The sequence below is a fragment of the Pleurodeles waltl genome, chromosome 5, assembly GCF_031143425.1.
Source record: "Pleurodeles waltl isolate 20211129_DDA chromosome 5, aPleWal1.hap1.20221129, whole genome shotgun sequence".
Classification (NCBI taxonomy): Eukaryota; Metazoa; Chordata; class Amphibia; order Caudata; family Salamandridae; genus Pleurodeles; species Pleurodeles waltl.
Window position 1 is genome coordinate 599,615,375 of NC_090444.1, and position 23,756 is coordinate 599,639,130.

A 23,756-nucleotide genomic window follows, 5' to 3' on the forward strand; every position below is an offset into this window, starting at 1 on the left:
ATATTTTAATTATTTTACAATGGTAATCTTACATTTGGTATTTATGGTGTATTAACGTTGCTTTCCTACTTTACATTTGTTTCTTTTACTGTTCTTAGCTATCAGTTTGTTTATTTCTTTTTCTATCAATCACGTCCATGAAAAAATCATTGCAGGGATGAGATGGACAAAGGCCTCCTTTAAAAAGAGAATATGTATGTTTTACTATGAACATATCTATCACATCAATTACCTGCCTCAAAGTGTTTTCTATACATGCTCCACTTTTTTTATTTGTAAAAAATATACATGTACATTTGCTAATTTAAATGGACTTTCAGCCAGCTTTCTTCTCCCAGTAGCTGGTGTGCCATTCATATTTCACTTCTGTCCAATGCATCGTATAGAATGGGACGGGTGGTCAGCCAATTTCAGGCACTGGATAACTTGTCTTTGAGTGATTGCATTTTGCTCTTTTACAAAGAGCACATCCACACAAAAGCTATTATCCTTCTGTGCACATTTCTTTAATGTATTACTTTGGGTTGGCTTTGTGTTTAGAGTCTGATGTGACAGAAGGGGGAGACGTCATAAACAAAGCGTTGTGAACAACGCAGAAGTTTACCATGCAAGCGAAACAGCACTTACCAAAACAATGACTGCCTTTTTCTGTGCCTTAACCACACATGTGCCAAACTATGCATATACGTGGTTAAGGCAGAGAGCAGTCTTGTGGATTGGGAGAGGACAGGATGAGGTAAGTGGGACTGGGTTGAGGGGTAGTTTTTAGGAGTGGGAGTGGATTAAGGGCTTGGGGTGTATGTTTTCTTTTTTTTTTTGTTTAGTAGCAGGTTGAGGGGGTTTGGGGAACTTTAGTTTTTAGGACTTAGGATGGGTGGAGGTCTGAGTAGTTTATGTTTTTAGGGTCGGTGGTGGGGGGATGGGTGTATTTTATTTTAGGGCTAAGGGTGGAGGGTGGGGTAGTTTATTTTTTAGGGCTGGGGAAAGTTTAAGGAAGGGTGGGACAGAGGAGTAAGGAGCAGGAGAGGACGCAGTGAGGGAAGTGGGGTTGGATTTAGTTATTTTGGGGTAGTTTATTTTTTAGGGGTGGGGTGGGCTGGGGGATTTGGGGTTGGTTTTATTTTAGGGCTTTCCGGGGTAGTTTATCTTTGAGGGGCGAGGGTGGGAAGGCAGGGTAGTTTATATTTTTGTGGTGGGCAAAGGTTTGAAGAAGAGCCGAAGGAGGGATGAGGATGTGGTGAGGTAAGTGGAAATGGGGTAGTTTTTAGCAGTGGTGTTGGATTTAGGGCTTAAGATGTGTAGGGGGGTCGGGTTAGTTTATTTGTTAGGGGAAAGAGTAGAGTAGGTCGGGGTAGTTTAATTTTTAAGGCTTAGGGAGGGTGGAGGGTCAGGGTAGTTTAGCTATTAGGGGTGGCAAAGAGTTTAGCAATCTGGGCGGGTGGGGCGGGGGCAGGGTAGTTAAGTTATTAGGGGTTGGGGAAGGGTTTAGGGCTCTGGGGGGGTGTTTTCTTTTTGGGTAATTTACTTATTAGGGATGAGAGTAGTTATGGGCCTCAGGGCAGGTGGAGGGTTTGGGGTACTTTTTTAGGTTAAGAGGGGGGTTGTATGTCAGTACCACGCATGGCGTTTCCACATATGCCTTTACTAAGCATGCTTTTACAATGAAATTAGTTGTAAAGGCATGCGTGGTAAAGGCACGTGTGAAAAAGATGCAGTCATGGTTCCGACACACGTTGTTAAGACATGCATTGTTCCGACATGCATGGTTCTGTCATACAACCGACAGAAGGACAATTTACCAGATGTGAATTCACACCACATTCCACTCGGTGTCAGTTCCTGAGACCTGCCAAGCTGTTGTATATTTCTTCTGGAGTGTCCTTTGTTTACTGTTTGAATGCTGGTAATTCACATCTTAATAGACTGTTTGAATTTGAAACTGTTCAGTATTAAGTTATCAAAAGCTTCAATATAATACATGTGAATTCATAAGCAGCCAATTTTTCAGAACACATTTATTCTGGACTCAATTTCACCAATGTTCTTTAATAAACTTTGGCCAGGAAGAAATCCAGCCTTGATAGGGTTTAATTTGCACCATTGGTAACACTTTTTATAGCCTTCTTTCCTTTCTTATTTCTTTCTTTCTTTGTTCCTTTTTTCTTTCTTTCCTTCTTTCTTGCTTTATTTCTCTCATTCTTACATGCCGCTTTCCTTCTTTAATTCCTTTATTCTTTTGCTGTTTCATTCCTACTTTCTTTCCTTCCACTGTTTCATTCCTTTCATTTTAATTCATTTTCATTCCTTCTTTCTTTTTCTTTTTCTTTTTCTTTCATTCATTCTTTCCTTTTTTGTCACTTTCCTTCTTTTTCCTTCTTTTATTTCTTCTCTCCTTCCTTCTTAATTTCCTTATTTTTGTATTCCTTCTTTCCTTTTTTCTTTCATTCATCCATTCCTTGTTTCTTACCTTTTTTCTTTCATTCCTTCTTCCCTTACTTCCTACATTCCTTCTTTCCGTGTTTCTTGCTTTACTTTTCTCCTTTTATTGTTTCATTGTTTTCTTACTTTGCTTTTTTCTTTCATCCCTTTTCTTTTTCTTTCATTCCTTCTTTCCTTCTTCCCATCACTTTTTCCTTTTTCTCTCACTTTTTCCTTCTGTCTTGCTTTATATTTTTCTTTCATTCCTTCTCTACTTCTTTATTACTTTCCTTTTTTCTTTCATTCTTTCATTCCTTTTTTCTTTCTTACTTTCCTTGTTTCTTTCATTCCTTCTTTCATTTTTCTCGCATTCATTCTTTTGCCCCTCCTTTCTTTCTTTACTTTTCCTTTCATTTCGTCTTTCTTTATTTCCTTTTTTCTTTCATTCCTTTTCATATTTTTTGCTTTTCTTTTTCATTCTTTAACTCCTTCTTTCTTCCCTTCCTCTTTTCTTTCATTCCTTCTTTTTGTCTTTCTTGCTTTACTTTTTTCTTTCATCCCTCCTTTCCGTTTTTGGTTTCCTTTCTTCTTTCATTCTTTCATTCCTTTATTCTTTCTGTCTTGCTTTTTATTTTTTATTTCATTCCTTCTCTCCTTTTTTCTTTCTTTCTTTTTTTCTTTCTTTCTTTCTTTCTTTCTTTCTTTCTTTCTTTCTTTCTTTCTTTCTCCCCTTCTTTCTTTCTTCCATTTGTCCTTCCTTTCTCTTTTGCCATATTCTTTCCTTCTTTCTTGCTTTCCTTCTTGTTTGCTTTCATTCCTTCTTTCCTTATTTCTTGCTTTCATTCCTTTTTTCTGTCTTTCTTGCCTTAGAACCTTTTTATTCTTTCTTGATTTCGATGTTGTCTTTCTTGCTTTTATTCCTACTTACTTTTATCTTTACTGCTCGCTTTCTTTCTTTTCTTCTTCCCTTCCTTCTCTCTTGCCTTTCTTTTTCCTTCTTTCTTACTTTCTTTCTGTATTTATGTCTTTTTTCGTCCTTTCATATCTGCTTTCATTTGTTCTTTACATCTTTCTTAGTTTTATTACTTCTTCCTTTCTTTCTTTCTTTCTTTCTTTCTTCACGGCAAGAAATTAGCCACCAATGTCACTATGATTGGCTTTTTTTAAGGCTGCATTAGCGCTGACCGTTTGACTGTACTCAAATTATGTGTATGACATAGATACTTACAGGGGTCTTCTGCCACACTTCATCCATTTGCCTGTGATTGTATCATTCACATTTTTCTCCGGCCCACTTGAGCAAGCATCAAGGGTCAATGCATTTCCACATTTCAGCCATTGGCTGACTTCACTATGAGTTATGGCATGCTTCCTTTTTCTCAAGAAGTACAACCACACACAAAGTAGTTCCCTCAGTGCTAGATAGTAATGTGGTAGTAGGTGCTTTTTTCTAAGATTAAAAAACATTTTTGGCCTTCAGTCAATGTTTTTTTTTTTTTTAGATTGACAAACTCACAACAGCTTCCCAAATAATAAAGGTCTGCAAAACCCATGACAAAACAAATTAAGAATTATCAAAAGGCTGGGTGGCAATGCCAGACCTCTTGCCTTTGCCAATGCTTGTTCTACAATGGTCGGGCCCATCCACGAAAATAATAGCTAGTGAATGTTTATGTGGAAACTCTAAAAATCCGTTCTAAGGCATGACTATTGCATATCACTCATACTCAAACAATTGCTCAGACAGCGATTCCACACAGAAAGATATACTAGTCCATTTGGCACTGTATTTTCAAGAACATCGCACAGATCGATGAGACAGGCCTAAAATGTCCAGCTCCATATTTAATGAAGTATGAAAGATTTATCGAGTTTAAGTGTGCTTGGTAATGCAATTGATAACATACAACACACGGCCAGCAATCAGTTATGTAAGTGAAGACAGTCAATTCTAGCCCAGGGCAATTAAAATAGAGGAGGAGTGGACCCTAGCTGCGCAAATGAGAAAGTGTTAAATATAGCTTTGGATTATGTGTACCGGAAGTTCAGCTACTGTCAGTCAGGAGTTCTTTCGCAGAGCAAGGATCAGAATGCAGAATAATTAGGTAGCCTGGTTAATGGTTTAATAACCCGGGGGATTGTGGGCCTTCACCTTCATGGAGGTCAAGACAGCACGGTGGCCTGGTTAGATTTACACAGGGGATAAGAAGTTCTCATTAGACTGGGTACATTAATATTGATGTTGCGCTTTCTCTACTGAGTGTGAGCTGCACATGTGAATTAAATCACCGCGCTAAACTTACAAATAGAGGGTCATATGCAAATTATAGCGGTTTAGGAGGTTCGTCCACGCATCGGTGATCAGAAGATGTTCTTGTTCTTGTGAATGGCGAACAGGTCGTATTTCTATGAGGTGAATCCATAGCAGAGTGCATATTCTGACATTTTTTCTTCTAATTAAAAATACCATAAGAAAAAAATGCGATGTATTGCAGGAAGACAAGATTGCTAATTCAGTTATCCAATTAAGCTTTTAGCAAAGAGAATGTAGGTGGCTGTTTAGTGTCTCATAAAAGCTGTGTTGTGCAAAACCACGTTTAGTTTCAACTTACGAATAGCCTTTAACACTAACAATAATTTCTGGTGAGTCATAAAACCTCATTCAACAACAATTATCATATTCAATGGGAAGCAGCCACTTACTGCCACATAGTGTGAGAACCTGAGTCATTGATTGGCCAATGCTTCTTCTCCGCCAAAATATCCTACCTCCCAAGTTTTTTTGGGCAATTTATAGATAAATCACAAGTTTCTACCTGCAGATAAGGTTGACCATCACAACTTCACTGTTTTATGGCCTAGATGTCGATTTTTCTCCTTTGTAAAAGTGGACAAGGTCAGTCTAGCTTACGCTCTTTAACATAGGGTTTTCCAAGTATGCCCTTAGTAAATACACTTGTGATAACATAAGGGATATAGGGCCGGATGTATCAAGTTTCCCAATAGAGATTACCAAATTGCGATATTTTTCGAATCGCAATTAAGTAATCGCTATTGGAATGTATGAAACTCCAGAAGTTTCATGTAGCGATTTGCAAGGGCTTGCAAATGGACCTACCTCATTAATATTCATGATGTAGGTCACAATTTGCGACCCATTACGAATGGCTACAATCACAGGGATGGTGGTCTGCTGGGCTCAGCACACCACCATGTCTGTGATTGCTTTTCAATAAAGCAATTTTTTAAATATCTAGCCCATTTTCCTCAGAGGAAAATGGGATGAGTTTAAAAACGAAAAATGAAAAGTTTTCGTTTTATTTTTTAAGAGTAGGCAGTGGGAGGTGGGACCACTGCCTGCTCTTAAAAATTATTTTTTCATGCATTCAAAATGGGGATGGGGTCCCTTAAGGACCCCTTCCCCTTTGCAAATTTGTTACCTCTAATTTGAAATTAGTGGTAACTGCGATTGCTTTGCAACTGCATTCACGGTCACAAAACAATTATAGATACCTCTGCAATTCTGTATTAGGAAGGGACGCCCTTGACACTCCAGTTCCTAATACCGAATCGATATGTAATCGCAAATCCAATTTACCTAATTACAAATTGGATTTCATACATACCAAAATGTTCTGTACTGTAAATGCAGTGAAGCCATGGTATCGGTAGCGGATGTGTGGTAGGTGAAAGAAATCTGACGCATCAATGACAATTCGTCAGTTTCTTGTAAAGGAGGCCCTAAATTCCATAATAACATAGAAACAGTGATCCTGATTGTCTGAAAGCTAATAGATGAACATTTCCAGCTGCATGTAGAACTTAATGCTGTGGACAATATGAAACACAGCTAAAAAGTAAGATGAAGTGGATGGTAGCTAAGCGTTGCCATGGAAAATGCAGTTCCAACTTGTTTTCCATCATGTTAATCCACAGAAAAATACTTCTGCAAAAATCTACAACTACTATAGACTTCCATTCATCCCTCAGAAAATGTTTCAAATGTCCAAGGAGTGGGAAATCTACATACGTCCAGTATGAACCTCATCTGATCAAATATTTTGGATGCAGGGGCTTGTCTTTGGGTTACGACATGCAGCTCATCATCAGATTGCACAGGAAGCCTCCCATGTCTGTATGGAGACTCATGTATTTGGCAGACATTCACCAATCAATGGCCCATAAGCTCCTTATGCCTCTTGCTGGCAAACCCAAGCTGCTTGTTCTGGGGGAAAATCATTTTTTACTGTTGCAGGACCCTATAGCCTTCCTGCATGAAAGTTCCTCTGACACTTGTTCAAAAATGAAATCTTTGAGCATCTTACTTGACCTCATTAAAGATGTGAGTTAATGCTGTGGGTACCTTACCCTTGTTTCATCTCTAGTAAAAGCCCTCTGATTTTTCCTCAAAGATAACCCTGCCTCAGTGATTGCAGCAGGTGTCCTATCCAGAACTGACTGCTGCTATATTCCATGCTAGGGCATCTCTGTTTTCCTATTTTTGTTACTCCAGCACGTGCCGAAATTCACAGTAAAAATTTGTCCTAGACACCCACTGAAAACTACTCTGGCTGACACTGAAGAAAGAATCTATTTTTCACGCCTGGGCATGACCTTCATGATTCCCTATTAGCATGAAAAGTCTCAACTCCCACTTCTGTGGCATCCACAAGCTCTAGTGCCATCTTTACTCTTGAAAAATCAGCTTCTTTGCCTCCCATCTGTTAGAGGAGCTCAGTCCTGAGAATGCATCTTCTGGCACAACATTGGGAACTACTTGGCTGTCAGATGGGGCTAATTTTGCACAGCTCGTTTGTCATTTTACCATGAAGCCTACTCAAGTATCCTTGCACTTTAAGAAACCGAATGATAATAATTATTACGTGGAATCCTTGTACTTTGCACTGTCTCATTCTTCAGAAATGTAGTGCTTATGAATTTAGGTGGAATCTACTTTTTAATGTTGTCCTGGCTAAACACACTGGGGTACTGTAACAGCATAGTCGTAACTCAGGGGTCATCAGGAGTCGCAGTTTGCGCTTTGCTACCCCTGGCACTGTGATGCTGCACTTTACTGCAGTGTCCCTTTTTCAAACCGCGGTCGGACCGAGGCTCCGAGTGTCGGAGCACCGGCATCGCCGAGGCCCGCGTTTCTGTATTTCTTTTCTTGCGGCACAGCCCAGAAAGCACATTTCGTGCTCCCGGTCGCTCTGCTATTCCAGCCTGCTTCCCTGATATTTTTCCTTCCTTACCTGGGGGGGGGGGGAGGCGGAATCCTCTTCTTTCCACTTCGCTTCTTTCCTTGTTCTGGTATCCATGTTGTCTTCTTCTTGGTGTTCTTTTTCCCAGCATGCCTTTTTTCTTTTATACTGCTACTTTTTTCCTATTCTTTTCTATTCGGCCTTTCCCAATCCAAGATAGTGTCGCTTGTTTGTCATTTCCTGTCTCCTGGTATATAAGCCCTTCAGTTCTGGTCTTCCTTGCATTGAAAACACTTCCGTTTGGTGGTGATCCTCGCTCCTGTTTCTTCGTGTTTTTCTCCAGTTCCTGTTGCTCTTGGTAGAGATTATTCAATTTTTTTCCTTTTTTTCATTATCTTTTTTCCTCTTTTTCAGGACTTCCTGTGTAGAGGTTTTTCCCACATTTTTTTGTTTTTTTCCTCTGGGACTCCTTCTGGAGGGTATGGTCTGCTTAGGCATTTCCAGTCAAGCAGCATCGTGGCTACTATAGAGGGTAGCCCTTATCTTGGTTAGTCCAGAACCAGCAGAAAACCCAGTGCTCCTTCAAGTTCTTCAGCCAACAGTGGGAAGTGATGCGCAGACCATGACAGGCACTGCTTTTGTGACCCCAGGCCTCAAAGGCGGGAAATTCAGTGTCAGAAACACAGTGACAGCCCGCCCTTATGGGTTAGTTGGGGCACCATTCTTTTTGTTTTCCGTCAATATTTTATCACACTAATGGTGAATAATATCATATTAGTCACCATCAGTGTGAGAAAAATGGTGTACAATTAGCTGGAATATGCCCATCTATGACACCTGAGGTAAGTAAAAAATTTTTTTAAATGTTTATTGTGTGCTTGCAGGTGAGAGTGTGTGTATGTGAGAAAGAGTGTAAGTGTGAATTTGTGTGCTTGTGTGAGTATGTGAGTGTTAGTGAAAGTGGAGGTCAAAGTGTGTGTGATGTCACTTCCGCTACCCCTGGCATTTGGGTGAATTGACTTCCATGTGTAAAAGTCCAAGCATCTCAAAAATTCACTTGAACCACTCAAGCATCAAAATCGGCCAACATCTGAAAAACAGGGAATTGGCCCTTAGAAGGCGTGAATGCCACTGGATCCTTAAACTAAGAGCGGTAGAATGGGGTCTTAACACAAACTTTGAAATGGAATATTAACTGGGTGATTAAACTAACTCAATATGCACTTTTATGTACCAATTACTTTCACTGCATTGAATTGATGGACCAATATAGTAGACTAATTTACATTGACCCATGGATCAGATTAAAGCAAGTATGTGGAGTCATTAATTAAATTATTTTGTATGTATTGATGTATAATTTGGATTTTGATACTCATTTATTAACATTGAACACAAGCATTTAGGTTAACGACTAGTCTGTACCATCGTTTGATTGGTAGTATTATTTGGAGGATCACAATGATCTAAGTCATAAATGTGTTGAGAATCACTAAATTGTTGATACATATGGAGTGGTCATGACGCACAGATTAAAAGTTCTCATTTAAATTGTTTCTGAATTGTGAATTCATTTATTTATTTTGCCCCTCTTAGATTTTTAACCATAGTATTGTGAGTTACTCTGTCTCTTTTTCCTTCCATCTTATTAGACGTAGGGCTGCTCCTTGCCTCCTTTTGGATCAATCTTAGCTGATGGTAGGATTAGTTATATGTGGGACTACTTATACATTTATCAGCATATTTACAGCATAGAACGCCAGTTTGTTTAGGGAATTGGATATATTCTAACCTATCAGCATACTTACAGTATAGTACGTTTGTTTATTTAGGGACTTGTATATATTTCTACTTTCTTACATGATTTTTCTAGTTTTGAGAAGTCCGGTTTTTAACACTGAGAATGTACATTCTCATGTTTGTCTATCAGATTTTATAAGGTGTGTTAGTCAATTTCATACACTCAAGATGGCGCCCATCATACCGATTCACGCGTGTATTTAGTGAGTGGCCAGCTGTTATGCGAAATTCTACTTCATTCGCTGCTCCTTTATAGTTTTGAATTAATAATGTTTCCATATAATTTATAGGGGGAGACTAGTAATATAGTTAACCTTTGTTGGAATATATGTGGCATTGTTCAGTTTTCCTCTTAAAGATGGCGCCCGCTATGAGGACTTCAGTCCTTTTTCTATTGTTTACTTGGAATGACGTAACGGTGAAGAGTCCGGCTTTTAATGGGATTTCCTCGGGTGCCGGTTTTGTTTAGTTGCACATGCCGACGCGCGCAACGGGAAGATTTAAAATGCGTTGCTCCGCTCTTCGGAGCTGGAGGTAAGCGAGGGTTCTCATTTATTTGGCTGCTGTTGGACTGTAAAAATTTGAATTCCAATGGATTTGATATTTGGAGATTAAATCAGAACTGTGACTGTTGGTGGACTGCAATCATTATTTTCCGATGGATATCAATCTTAAGAATAAACATAACTTTCTCCGCACATCCCGGTCCGAAGTATAGATGACATTGCATCAACTCTTTAGACTTATGGTGGTCTGATTATTATTCATGAGTGCCCTGACACCTATCAGATTGATTTCTAGTTTCCTTTGGAAACATTGGAGGAAAGAGGAAGATCCTCCTGCCAGGAGCACCTTGTTTTTGAAGGACATATTAGGTTTACTTGATGACAAACTGTTGACCGCTGTTTCCTATATTTTTCTTCCTCTTGCTTAAATTGTACCTTTGCTGTGAAGTCCCATTTAATCGAATGTGCTGCTGTGTAGGGGAATGTAGCAAGAGTTATAAGAATTTTTGGCCCAGTGGCATTGCAAATTCTTTGGATTAGCTTGGCAGGTTGGTACTGGTCCATCAAGTGAAGAAATACTACAAGTTTCAAATTTTGACTTTGTAATGGTGGCAGCCATCTTAGAACTTCAAAGCATAAGTTCCTTGTATTTGAGAGAGTTTCTTACTAGGCAGTCGCCATAACTAATTACTGTGTCCGGAACATTGTTGCCACAATATTGAAACTCTTTGTGCTTGAGAGAGCACCTCAAGAAACTACATTGGGAATCAATTCACAAGAGAGTCATATTCAAGCTGCTCACATTTATGGTCAAGGCACTCCACAAGACTGGACCAGGAAACCTCAATAATAGAATCCATTTCCACAATCCTACAAGACACCTCAGGTTGGCAGGACTAGACCTCACACCAGTGTCTTGACTACACAACACAAGAAATCGAGGACAGGTCTTCTTTTACTTTGCCCCAACGCATGAAACGACCTCCCTCTCCATCTGAGAAACTCACATTCCCTTCTGAAATTCCACCAGATGCTGAAGACCTGGTTCTTTGACTAGTAGTCATGGAGTCCAGCATCACTGCTGCTCAGAGCCAGGATACCCTCATGGGTGATGAACCACTCTACAATTAGCCTAGCATAGCACATCATAGCACAGAGATCAAAGCACAGGCACTGGGCTTAGTAAGCAAAGTTTCTGGGCACATAGGCTAAAGACCAGAAACATTAGTCTATATAAAAAGAGGGAGACCACACAAATAAGACATTCTTTCTCAGTGCATTATTTATTTGGAATTATTCTTTATTATTTTGCTTGAAACAAAATAATATCTTGCAAAGAACGTAATTTTGACTCGTCACTAAAAAATAGTACAGTGACCAATATTGAAAATTTGTTATCTTACAGAAATCGCATCAGAGAATAATTCCAGAAATCAAGAGTCAGCGTTAATTCTAATTTATTGCAGCATCATTCTATTCCTGCTGCCATGTGTTATTTAATTATCCTAAGCTTGAGATAAAACTGATTGCTGTTCTTCTAGTACGCTAACCCCCCTCCCACCATCATCACTTATTTCCTTGATCAATGGTATCCTAAACATTCCGAGAAAGACCCTCATCATCTTACATTTTATCCCTCCTAGTTGCAATGAGAGATTGACATCCATCAACCAGAGTGATCCTGTTTTCCTTCATTCTTAGTTGCATGCCCATAAATCACTGGGGTAGGGGGCCAGGCAGTAACATAGTTACTTCAATGCTATGATAAAGCCAGGATGCTGGCTATTGCCCTTTCACCCGGACTCCAAGAACATTTCAGTCACATTGTTTCATTGTATCCCAATAGTAGCTATATGTGTCATATCATATTGAGTGCCAAGTATGAAGTATTTACAATACATATTGTCTATAATTCTCAATATGAGTTTCATATCTATTCAATCTTGTGAAAATGGTCATTGATGGTATAGATTACTGTCTTGCATGTGGCTATCTGAGATATTTCCATCAATTATTCTGTTAGCTTTGGTTAGGATTGCTCTCTAATGTCTCAGTGTGCATATCTTGGCCGTTGTCAGCTCACACTACTTTGGATTACAACTCCAACATCTGCTGTAGTGAACTAACTCTGCTCTACTTAATCTAACTGTAACCAGTACCAATCATTCAATATCTAGAAATATTAGAATTTCAGCCTGACTTCTCTTCTATACTCATCATGTGTGCTGTGCAAGTCTGGACAAACATCTAGGGGAAACTCTTTTTCTAACAATCTTCCCAAATGTGTTTTGTACAATTTTTCATGGGGATAGAGAAACTGTGCTTGTTATTATTATATTATAGATTTGAGTGATAACACTTTTGTAATTTCTCTACTCTTTGAGATATCTCTTGATTGATGACTGTTGTTGAAGCATCAGACCTACATTTTGTCTTTTTCGTAAACAGCAAAGAAGTGGTCTGTATTGCTATTTACATGTTTAGTCTAAACCAAATTCTTTCTTAATAGTAAGGAAGATATTATACCTTTACCAGGAAACATTTGGTCTAGCCGTTGTATGCCGTTCTCATTCCAAGCTTTCCAGTATTTTGTTTCTACCTTTATGCATACTTCTTGTTTTTCCACAGGATGACATCCACATCTAGTCTATGGTTAATACCAATTAGCCTATGGCCACTGAGCATGACAGTTATTATTGCTTCCATGTGGGCTCAGGTACTATTTTTTCTTTAAAAAGACTCTAGGTCTTTGTTGTTACCCAGTATGGTCAGGAAGTGGGAAATTATGTATTAGAGGCAGAATTATCTTCCTGAGTCTAGACGCCAGGATTTTGTCCAAAGTCTTCATGTCAGTATTAATCAGTGATATTGGATAATAGCTACAACAGTCAAGTGGAGAGTTTCCTTCGTTAGGGATACGAGAATTGTGTGTCTCGATGAGTACTTGATCTCTGCCTCTTTATACGCTGCATATAGCATTGGTATCAGAGAAGCCACCATTTTCTTGTGAATCTATCCTCTCTCTGCGATCTTCAAGTAGGCTAATGTCCATTAGCGTTATTTTCCCTTTCAGCAGAGCCTTTCCTTCTGGTGGTAAGGATATCAGTTGAATTCCTTCTGCCTTGTGTGTGCTTTCACTTACTGGGCTATACAACGCTTCACAGAAGAAAGCAAATGTTTCTGCTCTCTCAACTCGATGAGTGGCTATTTAGCCTCTGTTGCTGTACATTGCATAAACAAACATCTGAGATGATCTTTATTGAGGTTATAGGATACCAATGTTCTTGCCTTTTTACTTCCCTCATAGAAAGCCTTCTTTAATTTTCATATGGGTTTTCTGCTTTGGAGATCAAAAAGGCATTTAGGGCCAGATGTACGAAAAGATTTTACCCATTCTGTGTCTATGGGAAATTGTGTTCGTATATATGGCCCTTGAAGCCAAGTTTTCAATATCTAGCCTTTTCAGCAAGTCTTTGGATGGTATAGCAGTGTATTGTGTCTGTAGCGAGTTCATTGATTGTTCTAGCAGCTGATGCTCTGCACAGGACTTTCTTAGTCTTATGGCAGAATCTCTCATCAGCATCCTTCTCTAAGTCACTTTAGCAACTGTCCAAGGAGACTGCTATGAATAATCTGGAGATACATTTTCCAACTTCTACGTTCTGATGTAGAACAAAGTTTTTCCTTTTCAAGGTGAGTCCTATACTCAGGCTTGCATACCCAACATTCTTGGGGGAGGTACAACCTGTCCCAAGTCCATTTCTATTAGTGCAAAGAATGGCCATCCTTGTGGCAGAATCTCGTAGTTGGATGGCATGGGAATTAGCGAGCCATATGTAAAGAGAGCTCTATCTGACATTCAGTGACATGTAGTATGCGCTAGGAAAGTATTTTCCCTATCACATGTGTGCAGTAATCGCCACAATTCTATTAGACCAAAGTCTGTGCATATATCAGCAATGACTGCTCTCGCATTATTAGTCAACTGATCAACCAGCCCTGATTTAACATGAGATCTGTTGCACTGTTCCGTCTCCTCCCAGTGCCACATTAAGGTCATTCAGGACTCTTGTAATTTCAGAGACGAAATGCCTTTCGTTTTGATTAATGGCGTGGGTGGAGCCTTGATGATGTTATCCATAGCCCTAACGGCCTTGCTGCTAAGCCTTGTCACTCCACTGCTGAGCCCTTTTTTGGCTATTTGGGGTAGTACACACTTCAGGACCAAGAAAATATGCAAAACATAGCAACATTTTGAATTATTTTTTTAGATAGGGAAAAAGTGCTGTAGATACAAGTTTTTGTTTTTCCTCCAGCTTTCAGGAACAGTCAGAGCGAATTCAAAAAATTAGTTTTGTACTAAACGTTTGGCATTTTTCTAAGGGGTAGCATATTTTATCTGTTTTTTGTGCTCTCAACATACTTCCAGTTTGTGATGGAAACCAATGTGAAACCCATGGGTGACCCAGAAAAGCTACACATTTCTGAACACTAGACAAAGTTCTAAATTCAGCAAGGGGTCATATGTGTAGATCCCTCAAGTTTTTCCTAAGGAAAATAACTGTTGAAATAAAGAACTATTGAAAACCAGTAGGAAAAAAATGGCTTTTGAGACATTTTTATCTGTAACTTTTTGTCATGATAGCGCATAGACCAAAGAAATATGCCATTAGGTCTGCTAAACCCTTCTGGTTGGGGAGATATATTGGTTTTGTAGGTTCTCTAAGAAGCCAAGGTACCTTGAGCAAACAACTGAGCTAAACCATACAATGGTTTTTCATTGAGTACCAAGTATAGACCAAATCTTGTAGCAAAATAGGCAGAGTGAAAAATGGGTATTAAGTTAACATATGGATTTCAGAAATGGACACAAGATATAGAGCATAGGGACAGCGGTCACTTCTACATTTCTGAATTTGTGGGTACCCATACTAACATATGGTTTGGAGGGTATTTATCAAAATGTCATCTTTCTTATACACTGGTTTACATTTGAAAGTCACAAATGTAATGAAATCCAATTGGTGATAAGAAATGTTCTACTATTCTATACACCTACAAGTCTCCCAATAGAAATGGTACCTCACTTGTGTGGGTAGGCCTTGTGCCCATGACAGGAAGCAGCCCAAAACACAGCGTGAACAGAGAGCATTTTTCCACCGAAAACTGACCCTCTTTTTCCGATGTGACTACCTCTAGGTTTTGGACTCTAGCTCAGCCAACACTTGGGGAAACCTAGCCCACCGGTACATTTTTAAAAACTAGACACCTAGAAGTATCCATGATAGTTTGAATTGTGTGACTTCCACCACTTTGTGATACCAAGAATCCCTTGCAAACCTACACTTTTACTAAAAAGCACATTTTCTTCATATTTCTATGATGGAAAGTTCTGGAATGTGTGGGATGCAACAAACATCCTTCTATCCGGTATTCCCCCAAGTTGTCTGATAACAATGGTGTAGGAAGCTGGCATGGTGTGTGGTGGGTACCTAAGGCACTTACACATTATACCAGGTCCAGGTATCCCCTATGAGTGAGGTGTAGGCAGTGTCTAGAAGCCAGGCTCTCTACAGGTAGCTGTTGATGAGCAGCCAAGCATCATCTAGGAGACATGCAAAGCCATTGCAATACCACTGTAGTCACACAGCACTTACACACATGAAAGAAAACACTCTGGCCCTCATTCTGACCCTGGCGGTCCTAAACCGGCAGGGCCGCGGGCAACGGAAGCACCGCCAACAGGCTGGCGGTGCTTCATTGCCCATTCTGACAGCGGCGGTAAAGCCGCGGTCAGAAAAGGGGATCCGGCGGTTTTCCCGCCGGAATACCCCTGGCAGGGCTGAACCTCCATGGCGGCGCTGCAAGCAGCGCCGCCATGGGGATTCCGACCCCCTTCCCGCCAGCCTGTTTCTGGCGGTTTTGACCGCCAGGAACAGGATGGCGGGAACGGGTGTCGTGGGGCCCCTGGGGGCCCCTGCACTGCCCATGCCACTGGCATGGGCAGTGCAGGGGCCCCCTAACAGGGCCCCAGCATGATTTTCACTGTCTGCATAGCAGACAGTGAAAATCGCGACGGGTGCAACTGCACCCGTCGCACCCCTGCAACACCGCCGGCTCCATTCGGAGCCGGCCTCTGTGTTGCAGGGCCTTTCCCGCTGGGCTGGCGGGCGCTCCTTTGGCGGGCGCCCGCCGGCCCATCGGGAAAGCCAGAATGGCCTCTGCGGTCTTTTGACCGTGGAGCGGCCAAATGGCGGGCGGCGAGAATGACCGCCTCAGTGTTACAAAATAAAGGTACTTTATTTTAGTGACACAATTACCAAAAAGTTTTAGAGAGGCAACCCTCCAATAGGAGGTAAGTAACACACTAGATATGTACACTAGTAATCAGAAATAGGCATAAAAAGCAATTGAAAACAGTGCAAACAGCAATAGACAATAGTGACCCTAGGGTGAGCCCAAACCGTATACTAAAAAAATGGAATGCAAATGCAGGACCCCCACCTAGGTAAGTGGAATGTGCAGAGGGGCTGGGGGAACTAGGAAACCCCAAAGGTAAGTACCATAGTGTCCCCCAGTGACCAGGAAGGAAGGAGTAAGTTACTGGATTTTTCCCTAACCACCCAACAGGACTAAAAAGAAGATAATGCAACACCCAGACAAGACTGCAAGAAACAAGCAGTGGATTCCTGAAGAGGAAGACCTGTGGAAGAAGAGGACCAAGTCCAGAAGTCACAGAAGTGTCCAGTGGGGGCAAGAGCTACTACCCACCCGTCTGTGGTTGCAGGAGTTGGTCGACAGTAGGACGAAGACGGTCAACAATGCAGCCCTAGAGCCAGAGAAGAGATCTTGGAGGATGCAGTCGACGTCCCAGGCCAGATGAACACTTGCAGTTGATCAGTGGCATGGAAAAGCCGCCAACAAGCCTTGACAAAGGCAGAAGTTGTGATGAAGGAAAAGTGGAGCTGCCGGGGACCAGCAAGGTCCAAGAGGATTCATCATAATGGTGGGAGTACTGGGTGTACCCTCACCAAAACAGGGAGTCCACAGAAGAAAAGGCAGCCCCCACAGGAGACTCACTGGAAGAGGAACCAGGAGTTGAAGAGGAGCCCACGCAGCACAACTGGAAAAGGGTCCCATGCCGCAGGAGAAGCACGCAGAGGACTGTGCATCACAGGGATGAGTGCTGGGCCTGGGGCTACATGCAGCCTAAAGATCCCTTTGAGGAGATGCCAACAAGTTTTGGTAGCTGCAAGAGACTTGGTACACTGGGGTACTGTCCTTCATGGGAAGGCAAGGGCTTACCTCCACCAAAGCTGGACAGCTGGCAGAGAGGACCAGGGGGACTATTCCTGACCACCACCCATGATGCAGGATCCATGCAACTCAGGATGAGAGGAGATCCACGCAGCCGATTGTCATTGCTGTTGGTGCCTGCAGATGAAGGGGAGTGACTCCTTCACTCCAAAGGAGATCCTTCTTCCTTCTTATGCAGACTGAAGACTTGCCACCCTCAGAGGATGCACAGCTGGGAAAATGTTGCAGAATCTGGAAGGAACCGAGGAAACATTGTTGCAAGCAGAGTCTTTCTTGTGGATGCAGATTGTCGGTTCCTGGAGGGTCCAGTCGCATTTCACATGGATAGAAGTCAAAGTAGAGGTCGCAGAGAAGTCCTACTGGAATCTTGCGAGCCCAAACTAAGGACCCACCTAAGAGGGAGACACTAAATAACCCTGGAAGGGGGATTGGTCACCTAGCCAGGTGACCACCTATCTGAGGGGGATCTGACATCACTTGCCTGACCTGGCCACTCAAATGCTCCCAGAGCCTCTGCTCACCTTGGATTCAAGATGGCAAAATCAAGGGACCCTCTGGAGGAGTTCTGGGCATCACCCCTGGGGTGATGATGGACAAGGGAGTGGTCACTCCCCTTTTCATTGTCCAGTTTCGTGCCAGAGAAGGGACTGGAGGTCCCTGAACTGGTGCAGACTGGTTTAAGCAAGGATGGCACCAAATGTGGTCTTCAAAGCAGACCAGTGGCTTTGGGAGGCCACTCCTTCCAAGCTATGTAACACCTATTTCCAAAGGGAGAGGGTGTTCCCACTTCTCCCAGATGAAATCCTTTGTCCTGCCTTCCTGGGCTTGAGCTGATCAAGCAACAGGAGGGCAGAAATCTGTCTGAGGGGTGGCAGCAGTTTGGGCTGCCCGGAAAACCCCAGAAGGCTGGTAGGAGCAATGCTGGGTGACCTCTTAGGAACCCCAAAAGTGAATACAATCCTACTTCCACATCTGGCAACAGTATTGGGGTATGATTCTGATATGTTTGATACCAAACATGCCTAGGTTCAGAGTAACCATTATATAGCTGGACATAGGTAGTGACCTATGTCCAGTACACATGTAAAATGGCGTTTCCGCGCTCACGACGTCCATGAACATGGAGCTGGAGTTCGCGGGGGCACCTCTGCTCATGCAGGGGTGCCCTCACACACAGGTACTTGCACCCTGCCCTCTGAGATAAGAGAGATTACCATGGGGTGACTTACAGTGACCTGGTGCAGTGACCTGTAGTGATACGAGTGCATACACCCTTTTATGCAAGCTGCAATGGCAGGCCTGCAGATACACTTTGCATGGGCTCCCCATGGGTGGCATAAAACATGATGCATCCCATGAGGACCCCTGGTGCCCGAATGGCCTGTTATCCCTGGTACCATATACTGGGGACTTACAAAGGGGCACCAGTATGCCAAATGTCAGGTGTGTGTGGTCCAAACAACCAAATTTAAAGGGAGAGAGCATAGTCACTGGTATCCTGTTTAGCAGGATTCCAGTAAACACAGTCAAACACACTGACAACAGGCAAAAAGTGGGGATAACCATGTGAAAAAGAGGGTACTTTCCTACAAATGGTACCTCACTTGTGTGGAAAGACCTACTGCCAGCAACAAGATAAGGCCCAAAATGCAACATGGACACAGTCCATTTTTCCACTGAAAACTGACCCTTTTTCTGACATGTGTACCTCTAGATTATGGGCACCAAGTCAGCCAAAAGTTAGGGAAACCTAGTCAATCTGTATATTTTTTTAAAATAGATACCTAGGTGCATCCAGGGTGGACAGACTTGTGTGGCTCACGCCACGTTGTACAACCCAGAATCCCTTGCAAACTTCAAAATTTTACTAAAAAACACATTTTTCTCATATTTCTGTGATGGAAAGTTCTGGAACCTGCGGGGAGCCACGAACTTCCTTCCACCCGGCATTTCCCAAAGTCTCCTGACAAAAATGGTACCTCACTAGTGTGGCTAGGCCTAGTGACTGCAACAGAACAAATCAAGCCAAGGTCAAGATCCATTTGCAAAGACTCCCATTGATGTTAGTTTGATCAGTTCCTGTTGCAGGCACTGCACTAGACCTAGCCACTTAAGTAGGGCATCGCTTTTATTGGGACAGTTAGGGAAACGCTGGGTGATAGGAATTTTGTGGTTTCCTTCTGATTCTGGAAGTGTATGGCACAGAAATGCAAGGAAAAAGTGTGTTTTTAGTCACATTTTGAGGTTTGCAGGGCATCGTGGATAAGAAAACTTGTTGGGGCACACAACAGGCACACCACCGTGTACGCCCCAGGTGTCTAGTTTACAAAAATATCTAGAGTTGGTAGATTTTCCCAAAAGACAATATACACCCTGGCAGAAGAAGACAGTAAAGACAAATATTACTGCACAACCATTTATTCCTCAAGTGCGCACACATGGTTGGATTTGGCACAAGGGTGAGTGAAAGCTTAAAAATGTCAAATTTATTAATAAGAGATTTCACAAAGATGAACTGCACGGTTAATAATTGAAAGTTCAAACAACTGAACCAATAACTCACAGCTCGTGAGCTGTAAAGCCACAAAAAGACACCAACCGCTCTACAGACCATTAACACAACTTCCATGCATGACACACACAATACCATTTACACCACCAGCCAAAGGCCTAGCACATTACAACACTCACATCGACATATAATGTAGCTACAATGTACACCCTGGCAGAGAAAGATAGAAAAGATAATATTACTGCACAGCCATCTATTCCTGAAGTACATCCACATACTGGTTGGATTTGGCATGAGTGTGAGTGAAAGGTTCAAAATGTAAAATTTTAATAACAAGAGATTTCACAAACATGAAATACACTGTTAATAATTGAAAGGTCAAAAAAATGAACCAATGACTCACAGCTCATGAGCTGTAAAGTTGTGGCAAGGCACCAACCGGTGTGTAGGCCATTCACACACTTTTAAACCTTTAATACGTGACACACGCAAAACCATTCACACTGGCAGTTGCAGGCCCAGCACATTACAACATTCACATCAAGAGTCAGCACCATTCAAGGGCCCATTACCTTTATACGCCCACATGACTGACACAGCAATAACACCAGTTGGCGGCTGATGGCTAATGGAGTGTGTGGGCTGGCATTTGGCTAGTTGTGTGTAGTGACCAGCAGCAAGTCAGTACTCACACATCGCCAGCCGAATGCCAGCTCACACACACCGCTAGCCAAGCACCAGTCCATGCACACTACCAGCCAAGCGCCAGTCAATTCACATCACCAGCCAAGCACCTGTTCACGTGCAACGCCAGCCAAGCTCCATTTCACACACACCACCATCCAAGCACCAGTCCAACACACCCCAAGCCAACCTCCAGTCTTTGCACACCGCCAGCCAAGTGCCACTTCAAACACACAGCCAGTCATGTACCAGTTCATGCAGACCTCCAGCCAAGCGCTAGTACAGGCACACTGCTGTCACTTTTTTTTTTTTAACACAAAAGAAAACACCAACTAATTGGAAGTAGATGCAAAACTATAACTACAAACACAACAGCTCTAACTAAATACATCACACTTATGTTAACCTGTAATCTGAACTGAAAATAAAGAGCGAAGCAGACCGGTCAGATAACTTTTACGCTTAAGGTTTCTCCCAATAGCTCCATTGGCTGTGGCACAATTTAAAACGTTTGGGCACAAATAACCAGGGATTAGAAGGACACCACAGGCAGTACATATGACTTTCCTTCTGCACGCCTCTTCGGACACCGACTCTACATCTCCTAGAAGGATAATTTTCTTTTTGGGTGTGAGAAGAATGTAATCAGGAAAGTGGTGATCTTTCAATCTACCCACATCCTCCACCACTCCATCTCTATGAACACTTGCCGGTTCCACTACAACAAGGCTTCCTATCACAGACTGCTGAAACTGAAAAAATCTCAGAACTGAATCTGGAAAACAATCCTTGAATGCAATAAAAGCATTGAAACTTGCTAAATGGAACAAATGGATAGCCAACTTCTTATACCAAATGTAAGTCTATGAACAGCAGGGTACAGTTTCAAACTATGATCTACTCTATCTACACCGCCGATGTGCTTATTATAGTATGACATGCACGCAGGTTTGCACACTTGAACAACCTGACCCCCAATAGTCACAGGTGAAGTACTTTCATCACGAATGGTTGTCAGCATGTAGACAGCTCTTCTGTCTTGAAATTTCACCCCTAGAAGTTCCTGACTACTCAAAGCACTGCACTGTCTCCTCTGAAGATTTTTACATACAAGCTCTTTAGGGTAACCTTTATGGTTATGGTGGAGTTTGCCACAAGCAACAGTGTCCACTTGTAACAATTCCCCGAACAATTGCACACCAGTGTAGAAGTTACACATATAAATGTTGACCTTTGTTAAAAAATCCTCTACATAGTCCCCACACAATTTTCTCACTAACTCTGAAAGTGGACAGACAACAACTAAAATTAATAGTGGAACCCCCACCAGTGTAGCCCCTGAAATTAAGGACATATCCAGTACTACTCTCAGTCAGCATATACATCTTAATTCCTTAACATGCCATCTTGCTAGGAATGACCTGCCTAAAAACCAAATGGCCCTTGAACAGGACCAAAGACATATCCACCGCTATTTCTTTCCATGGAACATAGATCTCTGAAAATCAATTTACAAAGTGATCAAGGACAGGCCGAATCTTAAAAAAACAGTCACAATCAGGGTGATCTTGTGGCAAAGCTGAAAATGCATCTGAAGCAGAAGCAAATGCCGATCACAACTCATGATTGCATGAATTATAGCCGTTGCCATCAAGGGACTTGTAGACCAACATGAATACAGCACCGGCTTTCTTTTCAAGCCCATAAATAACAGTTAAATCCAAGGACTTCTTCAACTCATCCAGATTTGTGGGAGTCCATCGTCTAGCTCTAGAGTGGGGTTAAGGCTAGCAATGCTGTCCCTCAAATACTGTTCAGCATACAAATTAGTCTGGTCAACAATCTCATCTTAAAATACATTGTCGATAAACAACTGAAATAAATTTAGAGGGAAAAAGTTTTCAGTAAGACTCTACACCTTGCTAGACCAGCAAAGGCAGGCAACATAGGCTATACCATGTTTGGGGCAAATCAGAGTTCTGCACTTCCAATGGGAAACTTTTCAGCCCTAGGCTGCAGTCCAGTTGCCTCTTGCTGCACTACCGGCATACCAGTGTCCTCTTCTAAAAGAGTGGCTTCATCATCAAATGATTTCTCTCGAAAAGACAATTAACTGCCAGAATCCTGGACTTCCTCCTCTCCCTCTGATGCAGAGTCAGTCTCATGGTCATGGTCAGAGGAAGAATCGAAAAGCAAACCAAAAGCATACCAACAACCTGCTGAGCAGTAATCCTGCGGCTAGCCATAATCCTTACTAATGAAAGTAACTTGACAAATGAGTCAACACTACCTAATGCTGTGTAAAATAATTAATAAAGTGTTGCTTTATCAAGCAGAAAGTAAGACTACTGCATGTAGTAATCTGGAAAGAAAAGTCAATCAAATCAAAGCACACAAACACCTATATGCTCAAATATGATATCACTCACTTGCCAGAGAGAGCTAGAGTCAGGATCACCTGTACCTACTCTGCACAGACACGACACGCCCCAACCATATCCCACTAGAAAGGAAAAACAAAAGAAAATTACACACAAGATCACACAATACACAGCATGCACAAATCCAAGGAAATTTCACCCCAAATAAGTCAGAATCTAAATATAGTGCTATTATTACACCATTTACAAAAAACTCATTCATACAGGGCAATGATACTCATTTGGAGTACAAAGTACAAAAACCTTTTCTTAGCAAACACATGCAACTACACAAACTGCAGATCTACAAGTGCTTAAACCACAAGCAGGAGCCACCACCAAGTAAATCAAAAGCTTTGCACTAGAATAAAAAGGAGAAATAACACATTACTATCACAAATGCAAATGATGACAAGAAATAAAACAGTTAACATTATCAAACACTATGAAGTCTCCCCTTGAGGACTGATCAGCATCTCAAATGTCTGATCTGCCCTCACGGGGGCACAAAGCAAAGGCAAGAAATTGCCAACCTAGATTGGAGTGACCCTTACCCCAGCCAAACACCACTTCACACACACCACCATACAAACGACAGCCAGTCCACACACACCAGCAACTCAATCCCCAGTTCAAACACACCATCAGCCAAATGCCAGTCCACACACACCGCCAGTATACATACAGCAAGTCAAACACCAGTACACACGTCAGATGAACTCCAGTTCACACACACACACACACACAGAAACTTTCCCTACTGTTAATATAGCCGATCTGCCCCTAAAGGGTGCAGAAACAGACAAAATATTTGCCAGAATAAAAGGGGATCAACCCTTGCCAAAGGGATCACTCTATGAATTGCACACACATTTATCCTTGGTATCTAGTGGCTTTC